The 18600-nt window shown below is 40.1% G+C and overlaps 1 pseudogene; it reads left to right on the top strand.

Moving 5' to 3' along the window:
• The window catches only part of LOC149178051 (organic cation/carnitine transporter 4-like), a 52773-nt pseudogene that overhangs the window by 23429 nt on the left and 10744 nt on the right, over window positions 1-18600 (top strand).

The following is an 18600-nucleotide window of genomic DNA, read 5'->3' as shown; positions in this document are numbered from 1 at the left end:
ACCATAAAACTAGACCTATTACCGGCTCACTCATATGGACATCACAACGCATGTAGAATATAAGATTCTTCATTTTCTTAACTTAGAAGTGGTGAGTGATGAAAATGGTTGTTGTTGATGTCAAAGGTTGTCCAAATGAAATAGGAATTACATAGTCAAATAAGATATTATGATACTTTTCCAACGGTATATGGAACTCCCTCTAATTCCATAGGAATGAGGAGATATCAAATATTTTTCAATATGACCCAACTGATTAGGTACTCTATCTTCAAAGGTTAATTTTCTCCAAATACCCGTCTGAAATGGGAGTGTAAGATATATGGTTAGAAATTTGTTTCCAAGACCTTTCCAATTATATATGGCACTTTTTATAACTCCTCAAGGTTGAGGATAAATGAATTTTTTGATACTCACTATATGTTATGCCAGTTGAACAAGTCATCCCAACTAGTGGACAATTCAACCCTGACCCAAAATCTAAACACAAATAAATAGGTGTGAAAATGAGCTTCTCTAACCACTCGACTCAATAATTTGGTTCTAGTTTTAGTAGATCCAGGGAGAAGGTCTGAAGTTCATACCTCATGAACTAAGAAGAAGTGAAGTATATCTATGTTGAATTAGTTTTCTATGGAAGGTCTTTGGCAAATATTTTGAAGGATTTTTGGATTTTTCCTTGGGGAGGACTTTTTCTATGTTTGATTTATGTTTTTTAGGGATGAATACTTTCATTTCGAAAGCCGAGTTTAAGGGGATGAGTTATGTGGTTTGAAGGTTGAGTTTCAGAGGACATGCTCTGACCTTTGAAGGCCATGTTTCAGGGATGAGTTATGTCTTTGAATATCTAGCTCAGGCCTGATTTGAAGTCCATGTCCTGGTTTATTGAAGGTTGAGTTCATGTTCTAGCCAACAGTTACTATATGTTGGTGCTTACAAAGGATTCATGTCTTCGCAAGAGAATGCAATAAATTAAATATTGTTGTCCCTCTTACCTCCTTGAAGATTAAGGAAAAGAAGTAGTATAGATTCTTATAAATTTTATAATTGGCCACAATGCTATCATCTTCTCACTTCTTTCTAACAAATATCAATCTTTTACGATCTCAAGAAAATGTTTCCTTGTATTGAACTTTGGCTTGAACTTTGTTAAAGGTATCTAACCTCTCAACCTCAAGAGTAATTGTCTTCCTACTTGTAGTTTTGACACGATATGAATTTTTATCTCTCAGACATAAAACCAAGTGAAGAGTTGATTCATTTTAGATGTTATCATAACCTAAGCAACAACCATCATCTACTTTCTTTCTAGAAAGTTTAAACATCGCCAAGAAATATATATACCATCGTGTCAAATATTTTCCCTCACATTATCAATGGTGTATGAGCTCTCCAACTCAAAATAATGGTTTTGCTACTCCAAATCTCAATAAATCTTTTTATCCCACCTGCAAGATGAGGTAGAAAATAAGGCATAAAATGATTTTGTATATTTGATCAATTAAGGCCCATCCACGCTGCAATTGATTTCTAACAAATTTTGTTGTTGAATCTTGACTTTCACATAGTCAATAATGTTATAACTCACTACATTTAGAGTTATAGTATTTCCAGTGAATTAATTAATTCCCTAACTATTTCTAGAAAATGTCTTCACAAATATCTACTTGTTAGCAACTAATGATACAGAAAAAACCTAACCTATAAAAAATGGTATGATATAGTCTATATATATATATATATATATATATATATATATATATATATATATATATATATATATATATATATATATATATATATATATATATAGATATAGATATATAGATATATAGATATATATAGATATAGATATAGATATATATATATATACTGTTGTGATATAGTTGAACAATAGTGTCAATAAGAAATTCAGAAAAGTAAGAGATGCCATTTCCTTCTTTATCCGTAGAACTATAAATAAACTGCATTTCGAATACCCGGTTTAAAGGTTGAACATCAATGTCTACAATGACCATTGAGTACCACACTAGTTTGCATGAATATTAAATAGGAACATGCAATCAAGTTAATTCAATCTGATTTTAATTTAAGCACGTGTAATGTTCATGGTGAAATGCATACTTTGATAAAACTATTAAGAACATACCTAAGATCAAATTAAAATGTGGGTATGAAAAAAACATAAGTTTCAAGAAGCCATATCAAAATGGGACGTTGAGAATAGTAGCCATGCAAAAGAGGGAAATCTCGCATGCTAAAAAATGTTCAAGTCTTCTATAGTGCTACATCTTGTTAGCAAATTAAGCACAAAAAAATGTTTTTCACTGGGCTAACTATAACAATGGAAGAGTAGAAGAAATTTAAATACTAAATAATAATTCATAGAAACATATATCTGACTTGCTGTGGAAACAAATTGGTTTAATAGATTCCCATCCATGCAAGCCACTCATATGCTATTAGATCTCAAATCCAACTACATTAGGGTTGAGTTGACACAAATTGGTTTAAAAAATTCCCATCCACCCAAGCTCCTCATATGTAGTTAAATATCAAATCCAACTACATTAGGGTTGATAAACAATATTTAGTTACATTTCTAAAAGCCTTTAGTAAGTTTATTTCCTAGAAAAGTAAAATGGACAAGAATCCTACTCCAGTAATAAAGAGAAATTTTTTATGGAAGACACAAATTAATTATGAGTTTTGAGATGTTCATGATTTTTTTTTGGCTTGGCTATGTGAAATATATCATGAGGTGAGTGTTTTGATGTTCATTTGAGTTTGCTAGCCATTTCATTTATATGGCTACACTAATTCTTATATTCTTATATGTCAAGAAGGATGCTCCTCGTTGTAAAGATTCGTACACAAACAATTTTCTACTTGCCCTTTAAAACTTATTAAAAACAGTTTTGCAAATTTGTCAAGACACTTACCCTAAATACATATTGCTTTGAAATTTTAAATAAAAAAATAATATTAATATCCAATAAACTTCATCTAACAAGTATTAAATAAGATAAAAAATAAATAACATAATATATCCATCAAACTCTTCAATCTTAAAGCTTTCAACACCATACTACAAACATCCCCAAAATAAATAAAATTTTAAAATAAAAATTAAATAAACCCTAAATTATAAACTGCAAATAAATAAATAAAAATATAAATTGAAACCCTGCGAGCAAGATGTGAATTTGATATTTCCCTTCGGAAAAAGCATGGAAACAAAATGAACCTCACAACAAAAGAATTGGCCCAACGTGGATGGAAAAAGCATGAACCCGAATGCAAAAACATTTACGTGACATCTTTTTCCGAAAATAGAAAGCACAAGAACATAAATTAAAAAAAAACAAAACAAAAGCATAAACCAATCCTTTTCCAAAAAGGAGAAAAGAAAAAATTGAAATTTAAAGAAACCAAAAAATAATGAACTCTCGATTCAAAAATGGACGGGAGAATTCGGACGAGGGCAGCTCAAGCATTTTGTGCTCTCCAGTAGCGCATGGACTCTGGAGGCCTTTCATACAATGGTCGTGATTTTTGCAGACTATGAGCCCAACTGGCACTGCAACATTTTCCTTTCCATGAAGCGCAGGTTTGAATCCTGCAGTTCCATGGGATCTGTGTGTTCCATGGATCGGGCGTCATTGGGCTGGGAGGGAGGGAGCGGAGTTTCGACGGTTTCTGAATGGGGTCTCGTTTGTGATCAAAAATATAAAGTTGGGGTTCTGCAGTCTGCGTTTTTCATCGGGTGTTTGATCGGTAATTTTGATAATTTCACCTCTGAAGCTTTATATGCACTTTGCTGCCGCTAGATCATTAAGAATTTCAAGTAATTGTTAAGAATTTGCTTGGTTACAGTTATTGGATCTTGATGTTTATTTACTGATGCGGGTGCAGGGATATTTGGGCAATTGTCTGATTCTTCGCTGGGAGGGAAGGGAGTGCTGAGGTTGGTCTGTATTTGCAATGCCATCCTCAGTTTCTTGACGGCCTTCTCACCCAATTTCTGGGTTTATTTGATTCTCTGTTTATTGATAGGAATTAGCACTGGCGGCGTTGGGCTGTCTTCATTCGTTTTGGCAACAGAACCCGTCGGGCCGTCTAATAGAGGACGAGTTGGCATGTCGTCTTTGTATTTCTTTTCCCTCGGCATAGCTCTGCTTCCAGCTCTCTCCTACTTTTCTGGCAGCTGGAGATATACATAGTCACTTCGATTCCTTCAGCCTTGTATTGAATTTTCGTTCTTCCATTTGTATCAGAGTCCCCGCGATGGTACCTCGTCAAGGGCAGGCCGGAAGATGCCATGAAATTCATGAGATCGATTGCGGCCAAGAATGGGAAATCTCTGCCGGTGGGAGTATCGTTGGCATTGGACCGGGACGAGCAAGATCCTGCGGAGCCTGAGGAACCATCCGGAAGCCTGGTGGACGTATTCAAGTCGCCCGTGACGTGGACGAGGATGGTTTTAATGGCATTCATCTGGTTGGTCTGTGGTCTGGGGTACTATGGATTAAGCCTGAACGTGGTAAATCTGAGTACTAATTTATATGTGAGCGTTTTCCTCAACGCAATCGCAGAAATACCGCCTACGCCCTCACGGCGGCCATGCAGAAAAAATTCGGAAGAAGAGCGATCCTCGTCTCCACCATGCTGTTGAGCGGACTGGCTTGTCTGTTGGTAAGCCTGACGTCGACGGTACTCAACGTTCAGGGTTCGAATCCTGATCCAACACTGGTCACATGGAATTCTTCACTGGTGTGCAGTTAGCGAGTGGAGTCGTCGGAATATTCTGTATGGCGAGGGCGCATCACTTGAATGCAGCTCCACGTTTAATTCAATTCTATTTAATTTCATTTCAGAGTTTATTACGTTCATCTTTGCTTTGGTGCAAGAGCTAATTCCATTTTATAACCTTGTGTTTTTGTTGGGTGTATTGTAAAAATGAAGCGCTGGCATTGCAGGGAATAAATGAAAGAATAAAAGAAGTGGTTGTTGTTCCCAGCCTAATTTATCTAGATAAAGAAACAAAATCGAATGAAATCACAATTCCAGGTATTTGTATCGTTTTTATTAGTTTAAACTACTTGCTTTAGCCATTTTTATTTTGAATTTAAGGGTCTAATTGTCAATAAATCCTATTTTTTCTTCATTGCTTCAATTGGCCATTGCATGCATGTCTCACACTCTAGCTTGAACAGTTTATCTTGTCCCTTAGGAATTCAAGCATCACTGGCTCTGTAATATATGGATTTGATTAGTTTGTAATTTCCCAGCCTAATTTATCTAGCTAAAGAAATAAAATCGAATGAAATCGCAATTCCAGGTATTTGTATCTTTTTTATTTTTTTAAACTATGTGTTTTAGCCATTTTTATTTTGAATTTAAGGGTCTACTTCCTTGTCAATAAATCCTATTTTTTCTTCATTGCTTCAATTGGCCATTGCATGCATGTCTCACGCTCTAGCTTGAACAATTTATCTTGTCCCTTAGGAATTCAAGCATCACTGGCTCTGTAATATATGGATTTGATTAGTTTGTAATTTTCCTGTATAACACCTTTTCTTCTTTATTAGTTTAGCCCATGGTTGTGTTTTGTTCTTTTTGTTCCTTTAACCTGTGGTTTGATTGTTGTTTTTTTCCCTTTTGGTATAACTCGTTAGTTGTGTATTGTTTTAAGCATCAGGCATGGATTTAAGGCTCTATTTTCCTCAATAATTTTACCCTTGTGCCGAGTGCACAAGGCATGGATTTAAGGCTCTGTTTCCTCAAAAATTGTATCCTTTTACCGAGTGTATCAGACATGGATTTAATACTCTGCTTCCTATTCAATAATTTTATGAGTTTGATTGTTGTTTTTTTCCCTTTTGGTATAACTCATTATTTGATTGTTGTTTTTTTCCCTTTTGGTATAGCTCGTTAGTTTTGTATTGTTTTAAGCATCAACCATGGATTTAAGGCTTTATTTACCTCAAATAATTTTACCCTTGTGCCGAGTGCACAAGGCATGGATTTAAGGCTCTGTTTCCTCAATAATTGTATCCTTTTACCGAGTGTATCAGACATGGATTTAATACTCTGCTTCCTATTCAATAATTTTATGAGCCATGGATTTAAGCCTCTGTTTCCTCGTCAGATGTGTCCACCATACTACCTCCATTAAATGGAATGAATTTTTCATTTAAGGCTCTGTTTCCTCTGTAGTAATATTACCCGGTATGAATTTAATGCTCTTTTTCCTCCTTTACAAACCATGGATATGTCCACCATACCAATGAATTTTTCATTTAATGCTCTAAAAGAAGAGAGGGGGAGGGAGAGGGGGAGAGAGGGAGGGTGTGAGATAGAGGGAGCGTGCGAGAGAGAGAGAGGGAGATATATATATATATATATATATATATGAAGGGAGAGAGGAGGATAGGGAGAGGGAGTAGGGAAGAGGGGAAGGAAGAGGGGTAGAGAGAGATAGGTGGGGTAAGAGAGGTGGAGAGGGAGAGGGGAGCGAGAGTGGGAGGGGGAGAGAGCGAGATAGGGGGATGGGGAGAGGGAGAGAGAAGGAGAGGTAGAGGGGAGAGAGAGAGTGGGAGACAAAGTCAAAGAGGGTAGCATGGGGTGAATAGAGCGAGAGAGGGGGAGAGGGAGATGGAGAGAGAGGGAGAGGAGGAGAGAGTATGATAGGGGGAGGGGGAGAGGGATAGTGAGGGAAATAGCGAGAGAGCGGAGGGAGGTAGGAGAGGAAGAGAGAGAGAGAGACAAAGGGAATGGGGGTAGGAGGGCGAGAGAGAGGAAGGGAGTGAGAGGGAGAGGGAGAGAGGGAGAGAGAGGGTGGGGGGGAATGGATAGGTGGAGAGAGATGGAGAGGGGAAGAGGGTGGGAGTAGGGGAAGGCGAGATGATGGGAGGGGGGGAGAGGTAGAGGGAGAAGAAGAGGAAGTGAGAGGAAGAGAGAGAGTGAGAGAGAGGAGGGAGGGTGGAGAGGGAGAGAGATGGAGAGAGGGATAAAGGAGGGAGGGAGGAGATCGAGAGAGAGGGAGAGGGAGAGAGAAAGAGATAGGTAGAGGGAGAGCGGGGGAGGAGAGAGAGACGGGGGAGGGAAAATGAGAGAGATAGGGAGGGAGAAGGAGAGAGGGAAAGGTGGTCGAAAAGTGGAAGAGAGAGTGAAAGAAAGAGATGGGGAGAGAGAGGGAGAGATAGAGGTTGAGGGAGGTGGGGAGAGAGAGTGAGAGGGGTAGGGGGAGAGCGGTGACGGAGAGAGAGGGAGAGGGAGGGGGAGGAGGAGAGAGAGAGAGAGGAGGGGAGAGAGAGGGAGAGGGGGAGAGGGAGGGTGGTATAGGGGGAGGAGGAGAGAGAGAGAGAGAAAGAGGGGGGAGAGAGTGGTAGAGGGAGAGGGGGAGTGGGAGAGCGACAGGTGGAGTGGGAGAAGGAGGGGAAGAGAGCTGGAGCGAGGAAATGGGAGAGGGAGAGGAAGAGAGAGAGAGGAGGAGAGGGGGAGAGAGGCATAAAGGGAGAGAGGGTTAGAGAGAGGAGGAGGAGGAGGAGAGAGGGGGGGAGTGAGAGGATGATAGGGTGATGGGGAGGGAGAGGAGTCGAGAGGGAGATGGTGGGGAGAGATAGGGGGAGGGGGAGAGTAGGATTTGGAGAGTGCGAGCTAGAGAGGGAGGGGTGATGGAGCAGAATGGGAAAGGGTGAGATGGAGACAGAGAGAGAGAAGGAGAGGGAGGGAGAGGCGGAATTAGATGAGGAGAAGGTAGGAGATGGAGATAGAGAGAGAAAGGGTGAGAGAGGGAGATAACAAGAAGAGAGAGAGAGGGAAAGGGAGAGGGAAGGAGATAATGAGAGGAGAGGGGGAGAGAGAGAGAGCGAGCGGGAGGTGGAGTAGGAGGGAGCGAGCTAGAGGGAGAGGGGGAGAGGGAGGGGGAGGGAGAGAGGGAGGCAGAGGGGGAGGGAGAATGGGAGAGAGAGGGAGGGAGCAAGATGGGGGGATTGGGATAGAGAGAGAGAGAGGTGGGGTAAGTGAGGGGGAGGGAGAGAGTGGTAGAGTGGGGGGGGAGAGAGAGTGAGAGAGAGAGAGAGAGATAGAGAGAGAGGGAGTGAGGGAGAGATAGTTGGAGAGGGAGATGGGAGGGGGAAGAGAGAAAGAGAGGGGGAGTGGAAGAGGGAGAGGGAGAGAGATAGTGAGAGGGGGGAAGGGGGGAGGTGTAGGGAGAGGAGGAGATAGAGAGAGAGAGAGGTAGAGCGATAGAAATAATGTGTGTGAGTGTGTGTGTGTGTGTGAGAGAGAGAGAGGGAGGGAGAGAGAGTGGTGTGGGTATGGAAGGTGGGGGGGACATGGAGAGGGGGAGAGGGTGGGAGAAGGGGAAGGGGAAATGGTACGAAAGGGGGAGAGAGAGAGGGAGAGAGAGAGAGGAAGGGAGAGAGGAAGGGAGAGAGCGGGAGAGGGAGTGGGGGAGAGTGAGAGAGGGAGAGAGGGGGAGAGAGAGAGAGGGAGAGGGGGGAGAGAGAGAAAAGGACCAAGAGGAAGAGAAACAAAGGAGAGAGAGAGAGAGAGAGAGAGAGAGAGAGAGTAGAGAGGGGGAGGAAGAGTGGGAGAGAGAGGGATGGAGGTGTGGGGAGAGCGGGGAAGAGGGTGACAATATATAAAGTTCCAAAAGATATTAAGTTCGCAGAAACTAGCTCAAGGATATTTTACTAAAAACTAGTACTCCTCAAGGCTGCTTCAAACAAAATGAGAATTGAAATCGGTATCATCAAGTAAGGCATACCAAGATATATGTTTTTCTTTCTTTTGAATTTTCCATCATGCATAGCCAAAGTGCAAAATATGTAAATGTTTCTAGTATTGAAAAATTTCACGAGTACTAAGTTAAGGATATTTTAGCGTAAATTTCTACTCTTTGGGCTATTTCAAATAACTAAAAATCAAAATAAGTACCATATGGTAAGACATACTAAGGTGGGTTTGTTGACATTCAAGTGTGCAAAATTTCCTTGTGGGGATTGTTACACAGTAATTTGTCACCATCCCTGTTACTCCTCTTGTCGTACCTTGGAGGACCCATCCCGGGAGTTATAAGAAGTGACAAAGTCTAAAAACACTTGCATTATGTTCCCCTGAGTATGTACTCCATGTTCGCTGAAGACATCTTCTGCAGATTATCCCTGAAAAATGATCTTTTTCCATTGGCGCAAGTCCACAGTATTCTACCCGCGCCAATGGTGGAGATCCTCAAAAGAGGGCACGACCATTGGCGCTCTGTCTTAGAGAAACAATCGCGCCAACCAAATTTAGTCGTGCTTTTTGCCTTAATGCACGTCCGATTGTTGTTTCCTTCATTACATGGAGCTTTTCTGAGGATAAAAATCTGACTTTTGTCGAGCTTTATCCATCTTTATGGATTTTGAGGATAATGCTAATCTGCGAAAGGTGTCCCGGTTCATCGCATCCTCCTCCCTTCTTCATCTATATAAGCTTGTCATTATGCATTGGACAAGCTAGTGTTAGTGCTAGTGATTTAGTGATTGAGTGATAGTAGTGATGATTATTGGTCATGGAGTGTTAGATGTTGAGTTCTTGAGTTTTTGGAGAAATGCTAGTGAGTGCTAGAGAGATTATGCTGCCGGAGAGGAGATGCATGGCAAGACACATATAGTTATTCGCCCAGCCAGGAGAAGGGTTGACGTCAGAACAATGGTTGTAACTTTTCCTGTTTATTAATTGATGAGCGACTGCTATTATAGTTCCAATCTCATTATCTATCATGGTGATGTGTTGATTTATTTCCTTTCTGACTGAAATATAGTTGTGCCTTGGTAGTTTTTATGTTGGTATCTGTCTCTTCCTTTGCATGTGCAGGTGTTCGTTTGTGATTTGATGGAGCAAGGGAGCGAGGATATCAACTCTGCTTCAATCATAGCGTTGGACTCCAGGTTAGTCTTCTTGATTCACCTTTGATGCATAACTAGGAACTTGTGTAGCAGCGTGGTTTGTTTGTGGCTAGTTCTGTTATAGGCTAGTGGGATCGCCTATGTCCGCAGAGGGGATTTACCTCTCCAACAAATTGGCGACTCCGCTGGGGAGTAACTATTTGATTTTTGTCTTGCATGTTAATTTTCTTCTGCTTGCTTGAGTGAATGAGCTTCCTGAGTCAGTTTTGAGTTTATTCTTTACTGTTTGACCCATCTGAGCACTGTCAACCCGACCTGAGGTCGTATCATTTATCTTTTTAGTTGGCAAGCTTAATTGGCGCGATTATTCCTCTGACAGTTGCGCCAGTTGGCGCATGTTGCTCAAAAGAAACTCGCGCCAATCCTGTGGTAGCGCAAGTTGCAGGCCGACAGTCGCGCCAGCTCTGTAAATTTTGCCTGTGTGTGGGTGGAAAGCTCTTTCAGTCTCTTTTTATATCTCTTTCAGCCTCTGGAACTCTGTTGAACCTCAGCTTGACTGGTCTTAGCCTGTATCCCTCAGTTGTTTGCTCATTTCTAGTGACTTTGCATGTCTAGCCTTCTGTGGGAAGTTTCGGTCTCTTGATTATCCAGTCAACTTGTTGGTTGTGTTCTGCACTTATCCAGTGATTTGTTAAAGCTTGATCTTCTATACTCTGAATACTTCACTTCTAGCTTCTTTGGATTTCACTAGTCTTTGTGTTTTTCCTTGCTTGCATGGTTCATTTTGTGTTTTAGAATTGGTTCTATTTCAATGACTAGACTTGGATTGTGCATATCTCTTAGAATTTGTTTACATGCATCATGCCATCTTAAAGGAAAGAAAAACAAAAAATCTCTTGCATCATAGTAGTTAGCATTTATTGTTATTTGTTGCTATTAAAAAGAAAAAGACAAAATTTCGCTTCTTGTTATTAGCTGCATTAGGATCTTTGTTGTTTGTTAAAGTGATCGTTTCGTTTGTGAAAAAGATCTCAACCCTCCTGTAGATAGAATTCATCGAATCAAATGATTTAATTTTGGCATATAGTTTGCATGTAAGACGTTTTTGAGATATCACATACGGTAGGACCAAAAAACTAAAACATAATTAAAGATAAATTTTAAAATGAACTCATTGAACATAACAACGCATTGGAACATAACACAAACACTCTAGAGGTCTAGGTTAGAGACGTGTTCCGGCGTCTTTAAACCTGGTAGTTTATCGGCGAGTGGTTGGGTGATTCCTCCACGGTGAAACGATAGGTGCCAATACGGACTGTGCTCCCACGTACCGTCGAGTATATATTGGGAGACCCATATAGGAATAAAGCCTTTATGCATAGGAAGCCGTGTCAGCCGCCCTACGATTCGCAATGCAGTGAACACAGCATTCACGAAGATCGACCACCCGTACCCTAAAAAGTATTCTGTGGTTTTGCGAAAATTTTGGCACACCCTCTACCTAGAATTCCAGAGCAGTCACTTTTGATCCTTTTCGGGCTCCCTAAACGAAAAGGTGCCTGTGAGCGTCTTGTCACTTCGTGCTCATTAAATATTCGAAGGAGACTATAGTCATCTTTTATCCTTTTCTCGACTCTTAAAAAATGAAAAGGTTAAGTTCAGTGTCTTAAAAATTATTGGCCACGATAACATTACCCAATTAGATTTTGTTTACGTTAGCTTGAGTAGGGTTATTTCTCGTTCAATGGCAGCCTTTCCGGTGCCCACCGGCCAAGGTGTTCCTCCTGATGGGAACCCTCGCCCATTTCCTTCTGTTGGAAATGTTGGTGTTCAGTATATCACAACATTGTCTTTGCCTGGGTTGACCATTGGTTTACCCGTATGGTTGTTTTCAAACTCGGTGGTCTCAAGTGTGATGACTCCTGTCCCACCACCACCTCCTCCACCCGAACAACACCATGTTGATTCTAAGGTGGACCCTTTCCCTTCTTCGCCTATTGCTGCGTCCTCATCTTCTACTTTGCCTGGTGAAACCTTGGATTTCACTAACCAGGTGGCTAAGAAGAAGAAGAAGAAGACCAAAAAGAAGAAGTCTCCTAAGGGAAAGGACGTATCTACCACGAAGCTATCAGAAGTGGAACCACCTTCTGCTCCTCCGCGGAAGCTTCGGTCTCCTTGTCGATTATGCAAAGGGGACCATTTTCTTTCTGATTGTCCTGGAATTCCCAGGATCCTAGACATATGGTCCCGTGACCCGACGCACCCCTTACTATCGCAAATCGATGATACCTTAATAGTTGGTAACAGGAAAGGGAAGGTTCGTTTCCCTTGTCGACTTTGTGAAGGTAATCATCTCCTTCGCCTTTGTCCACTTATGGATGAAGCTTCCCGTATTTTGGCAAGTCTGTCGGATCCCTTACCCCAACTACCTGCTGGATATCAGCGTCTTTTTACAACTGCAGAGCATCTCTCCACTAACCAAGTGATCAAACATGATTCCCCTTTGGTCCAGCTTTCTCTTCCTGAACCTACCTGTGCTCCGCCTGCTCCAGACCAGCCCCTGGTCGGAACGAGTGATTTATATTCATCATCTACGCACCACTTGATCATCAAAGATGAACCACCTGAGTCCAAACCAAACGAAAGTCCACAGTTCCAGCTTACAAGTGACCTGGTCTTTCAAAAGGTCCAGCTTACAAGTGACCCGGTTTTGCCTACAAAAGTTCCATCCTTAGCTGCTCTTACACCTGAATCCAAACCAGACAAAAGTCAAAAGGTCCGGCTTACAAGTGACCCGGTTTTGCTTTCAGAACTTCCACCCCTAGATGATCCTACATCTGAATCCAAACCAGAAAACAGTCGAACGGTCTGGATTACAAGTGACTCGGTTTCGCCTTCAGAAGTTACCTCCTCAGATGATGTTATCACTGCCAAGAATGACGAACCCACCGTCCAAATTCTATTCATTGACATAGACGTTAATGATCAAGTGAGCATCCCTCTCATTTCTTCACACCAGGAAGAAAGTCCATTAGAGGCATATCCGGCTGTCTATCCAGTCCCACCTCCAAGCAACCTAGTTGTTTCCTTTAATTGGGATCAACTAGTCAATCCTCGGTTACCAGCCTCCATACCATTTCTAATTATAGTTCAAGTCTATCGCATGGTTATGGCTGGTAAAATTATTGATGAGGGATCTCCTGTGAGTATCCTTTCTTCAACAGCTTGGGAAGCACTTGGTTCCCCACTGCTTCTGCCTGAGATGAGAAACCTTATAGGTTTCCATCGAGAAATCACTCGACCTTTAGGAATTCTTCCCAATGTGCCTATCACGTTAGAAGGGAAGACTATCCAAATGGGTCTCATGGTAGTCCAAGGTCCATTAGATTACAATTTACTCCTTGGACGAGACTATATTTATCGCATCCGTGCTATTGTGTCCTCACTCTTCAGAGTGATGTGTTTTCCGCATGAAGGAAGAACGATCAAAGTCGTAGACCAACTTTCATTCCCCGGTTCACACTTCACATATAGCCATCTGCCATTCCTAAATGGTATTATTTCCACAGGAAATACCCCAACACCCGCCCCGTCATTCTAATGATGGCAGCTCACCCGGGCACGTGACTGAAGCCTCGGGGCATGCATCCTCCTTCAAAATCGAGTCTTTCCAAGTAAACCTTCATTCCATCCACTCCGTGAATGCCATGAAGCTTGGGGGGCATGTACCTCGATTTGTATGATCATGCTGGGGGCATGCAACAAAAATTTTAACAAGCAAAGTTCTCCATGGTTCAAGCTTGTGTAAAAATGAACCCATTTACATCCCGTGATTGCCTTTTATCCGCTAAATCCTGCTAGATGAGCCTTGGTTGTTTCATTCCATCGCCACCATCTCTTTGGCCGATCATATGCTTTCACTTGGTTGTTTTCCTTTCCTGAGGAACCGCAGCGATGAGTGGTTTTATTAGCCAGCCTCTTGACCATTACATGTTTCGAGCAAGTTCCACCATTACCGGAACCAGTTGCTACCCTTTATACCACTCGTTCAAAATATGAAAAGATTGTCGAGTATTTTTCCTTTTTGACTCGTTAAAGAGAATAAAAATGGAGGTCCGCTTTCAGCTCTTTTCTGACAATTTAAAGAGGAAAAGATTGCCGAGTCGCTCCTCTTGACTCGTTAAATGGTAATAAGGGGCGGTCGTTTTAAGTTCTTTTGTCGACCATTTAAACATAAAAAGATTACCGGGTTTTTGTCGTTTCAAACTCGTTAATGGTTACGAAGCGACGTGGTTTTGACCACCTTTTTACTTTTTCAGGTCGAAATCACTAATTATGAAAAATACTCCTCGATCGTAATGATCGGGCGGTTCTTTCAGGCATTATTTTATACTTTTTCGGGCCCGAGAGACACAACTTTACGAAAAAGGACACCCCTGGAGTTTCCGTCCTTGCTGTCTTTTCAAACTCTCTAAACATGAAAAGACGCCGAGTTCTTCCTTTGTCAGACTCGTTAAAACCTGATGACATCGGATTTTTTCGAAATGACGTACCACAAGCATATGCTATCCCCATCAAGCTTGTTAAAAATAATTGGGGTACTCGCCAGAAATGGCGAGGGAAAAAAGGAACCATAATTACCATCGTAACGGCAGTATGTCGCTCTTGAACATGGCACTTTTTGCTTTCGTGTCCGAGGTGGGGATATTTCATCTCATATCTTTCACTTGCTTCCATGGACTTGGGTACCCTATTTGACCTCTCATTCACTCATTGCCTCATCATCATGAAATTTGATACGTTGATGTCAAATACTTCCAATTCTGTTAATGTGCCGCCGATATGTTCAAGAGAAGTTGACCTCTGCAAAATAACCTCCCTCTGATAGTTCGCACAATCTTGATTCACAACTTCATCTCTCTATCTCGTGTCGATGATGTGGGAAACATTATGGCCCACCTTCGATCAAGGTCACTCCCTGTCGACTTCAACTCATTATCCAGGGAGTTGATCTAGAGACTCCTTTCCGGTGCCTTGGAGCCTGCATGCCTCAATGGCAGGTTCTTCGTGTTCGACGTGAGGTTTTCATCATTGGCCTCTGATCGAATGATTCTACGGTTGTTCGACTTCAGACCATTGATTCACACACCATAGATTGTACCTATAGTACCTTGAGGGCCATTGTCATTATTGGTGGTACCTCTCGCGTCTGTTAACAGTTTCCATTATTGACTGGTAATCACACGATGTTCATGCATGTTCGACTTCAGCTCATATCTTCACATGCTTGGACTTGTACTCTTGTTTGGGTCGAGATGGAGCGCAAGACCCTGGATTGTGTTTGTTGTAATCCAGGCATGATTCTTGGTACTTGACTCATTCACTGGATGGCTGCGACCATACCTGAGTCAGTTCATTGATCCTAACCAGATGGCTGCGTCCATACTATGGATCCAGATTATTTATGTACTCTCTTATGGATGGCTGCGACCATACCACGTACATCATGTAATTGAACTATCAGTCATGTCTCTTAATACAGCTCCTCGGCGGCAGTAACTACATGTGCTCTTATGTGTGTTCTTGTAAAGCATTTCACCCCTCTCTACCTCTCAGACTTCATGCTTTAGGGGGCATCTGTTACACAGTAATTTGTCACCATCCCTGTTACTCCTCTTGTCGTACCTTGGAGGACCCATCCCGGGAGTTATAAGAAGTGACAAAGTCTAAAAACACTTGCATTATGTTCCCCTGAGTATGTACTCCATGTTCCCTGAAGACATCTTCTGCAGATTATCCCTGAAAAATGATCTTTTTCCATTGGCGCAAGTCCACAGTATTCTACCCGCGCCAATGGTGGAGATCCTCAAAAGAGGGCGCGACCATTGGCGCTCTGTCTTAGAGCAACAGTCGCGCCAACCAAATTTAGTTGTGCTTTTTGCCATAATGCATGTCCGACTGTTGTTTCCTTCATTACATGGAGCTTTTCTGAGGATAAAAATCAGTCTTTTGTCGAGCTTTATCCATCTTTATGGCTTTTGAGGATAATGATAATCCGCGAAAGGTGTCCCGGTTCGTCGCATCCTCCTCCCTTCTTCATCTATATAAGCTTGTCATTATGCATTAGACAAGCTAGTGTTAGTGCTAGTGATTTAGTGATTGAGTGATAGTAGTGATGATTATTGGTCATGGAGTGTTAGATGTTGAGTTCTTGAGTTCTTGGAGAAATGCTAGTGAGTGCTAGAGAGATTATGCTGCCGGAGAGGAGATGCATGGCAAGACACATATAGTTGTTCGCCCAGCCAGTAGAAGGGTCGACGCCAGAACAATGGTTGTAACTTTTCCTGTTTATTAATTGATGAGCGACTGCTATTATAGTTCCAATCTCATTATCTATCATGGTGATGTGTTGATTTATTTCCTTTCTGACTGAAATATAGTTGTGCCTTGGTAGTTTTTATGTTGGTATCTGTCTCTTCCTTTGCATGTGCAGGTGTTCGTTTGTGATCTGTTGGAGCAAGGGAGCGAGGATATCAACTCTGCTTCAATCATAGCATTGGACTCCAGGTTAGTCTTCTTGATTCACCTTTGATGCATAACTAGGAACTTGCGTAGCAACGTGGTTTGTTTGTGGCTAGTTCTGTTATAGGCTAGTGGGATTGCCTATGTCCGCAGAGGGGATTTACCTTACCAATGGGGATGTTCATTGTTTGGAGTTCCTCTACACAATGATTCTTTGGCACAATGAAATTCAGAGTGGTGATTGTAAATTTTATTAAGTTTTTATATAAATAATTATATGTATTTTATAAAATTTTAAAGGGCATTTTGTAACTTTTATTTATATGTGTTTATTAAAAACATTTACTAAATTGCTATAAACCCTAAACCATAAACCTTAAAACCTAAGCATTTTTTAACATGTTAAAATTTATTTGTAACATTTATTTAATTGTTTATTAAAATAATTTACTAAAGTGTTATACACCATAAATCCTAAGCCCTAAACCTCAAACCCTAAACCCTAAACCATAAATCCTAAATTTTTTATAACATTTTTAAAAGCGTTTTGTAATTTTTATTTAAGTGTTTATTAAAAGGATTTTCTAAAGTGTTGTAAACCCTAAAACCTAAACCCTAACCATTTTACAACAATTTGAAAAACGTTTTCTAACTTTTATTTAAGTGTTTATTAAAAGCATTTACTAAAGCCTTATAAACCGTAAACCGTAACCCCTAAACACTAAACCCTAAAAGGAAGCATTTTATAAAATTTTGTAACTTTTATTTAAGTGTTTATTAAAAGCATTTACTAAAGTGTCAGAAACCCTAAACCCTAAACCCTACACCCCAAACCCTAACTCCTAAACTCTAAACCCTAAACCCTAATCATAAAAGATAAAAGCATTTACAAAAGTTTTATAAACCCTAAACATAAACCCTAAACCCTTAAGAGTTATATAACATTTTACCAAGGGTTTTGTCAATGTTTTTAAAGTGTTTATTAAAAGTATTTACTAAACCATCCTTAAACCCTAAACCCTAAGCATTTTATAATATTTTAACAAGCGTTTTGTAACCTTTTTTAAGTGTTTCTTAAAAGCATTTAATAAATTCTTATAAACCCTAAACTCTAAACCCTAAGCATTTTATAACATTTTAAACCCTAAACCCTATACCTTGAGCATTTTATAGCATTTTAAAAAGCGTTTTGTAACTTTTTTTCAAGTGTTTATTAAAGGCATTTACTGAAGTGTTTTAGACCCTAGACCCTAATCCCTAAACTCCAAATCTAAGCATTTTAAAACATTTTAAGAAGTGTTTTATAACTTTTTAAACTGTTTATTAAAATCATTTACTAATGTCTTATAAACCCTAAACCCTAAGAATTTTATAACCTTTTAAACCCCAAACCTCAAACCCTAAACTCTAAACCCTAAGTATTTTATAACATTTTAACAAGTGTTTTGTTACCTTTTTTAAAGTGTTTATAAAAAGAATTTATTGATGTTTTATAAACCCTAAACCCTAAACCCTAAGTATTTTATAACATTTAAAGCCTAAACCCCAAACCCTAAGCATTTTATAACATTTTAACAAGAATTTTGTACCTTTTAAGTCCAAAACATTAAACCCTAAACCCTAAATCCTAATCATTTTATAACATTTGAAAAACCATTTTTTAATTTTTTTTAAGTGTTTATTAAAAGCATTTACTAATGCATTATAAACCCTAAACCATAAACCCTAAGCAATTTAAAACATTTTACCAAGCGTTTTGTAACTTTGATTTAAGTGTTTATTAAAAGAATTTATTAAAGTGTTATAAAACCTAAACCCTAAACCCTAAAACCCAAACCCAAAACCACAAAACCTAAACCCTAAGCATTTTATAACCTTTTAAAAAGTGTTTTGAATCTTTTATTTAAGTGTATATTAAAAGAATTTACTAAAGTGTTATAAAACCTAAATCCTAAACCCTAAACCTTAAACCTTAAACCCCAAACCCTAAACCCTAAAAATTTTATAACATTTAATAAAGTGTTTTGTAACTTTTTTTAAGTGTTCATTAAAAGCACTTACTAAAGTGTTATAAAACCTAAACCCTAAACCATAAACCATAAAATCCAAATCCTAAACCCTAAACACTCAAACCTAAACCGCATGCCCTAAACCATAAGCATTTTATAACATTTTA

Source organism: Pinus tabuliformis, chromosome 4_1 (genome assembly GCF_031772625.1).
Source record: "Pinus tabuliformis cultivar Carrire ecotype Pingquan chromosome 4_1, CPIR1, whole genome shotgun sequence".
Lineage (NCBI taxonomy): Eukaryota > Viridiplantae > Streptophyta > Pinopsida > Pinales > Pinaceae > Pinus > Pinus tabuliformis.
Note: the sequence above shows the minus strand (reverse complement) of the source record. Positions and strands in the feature narration are given on the sequence as shown.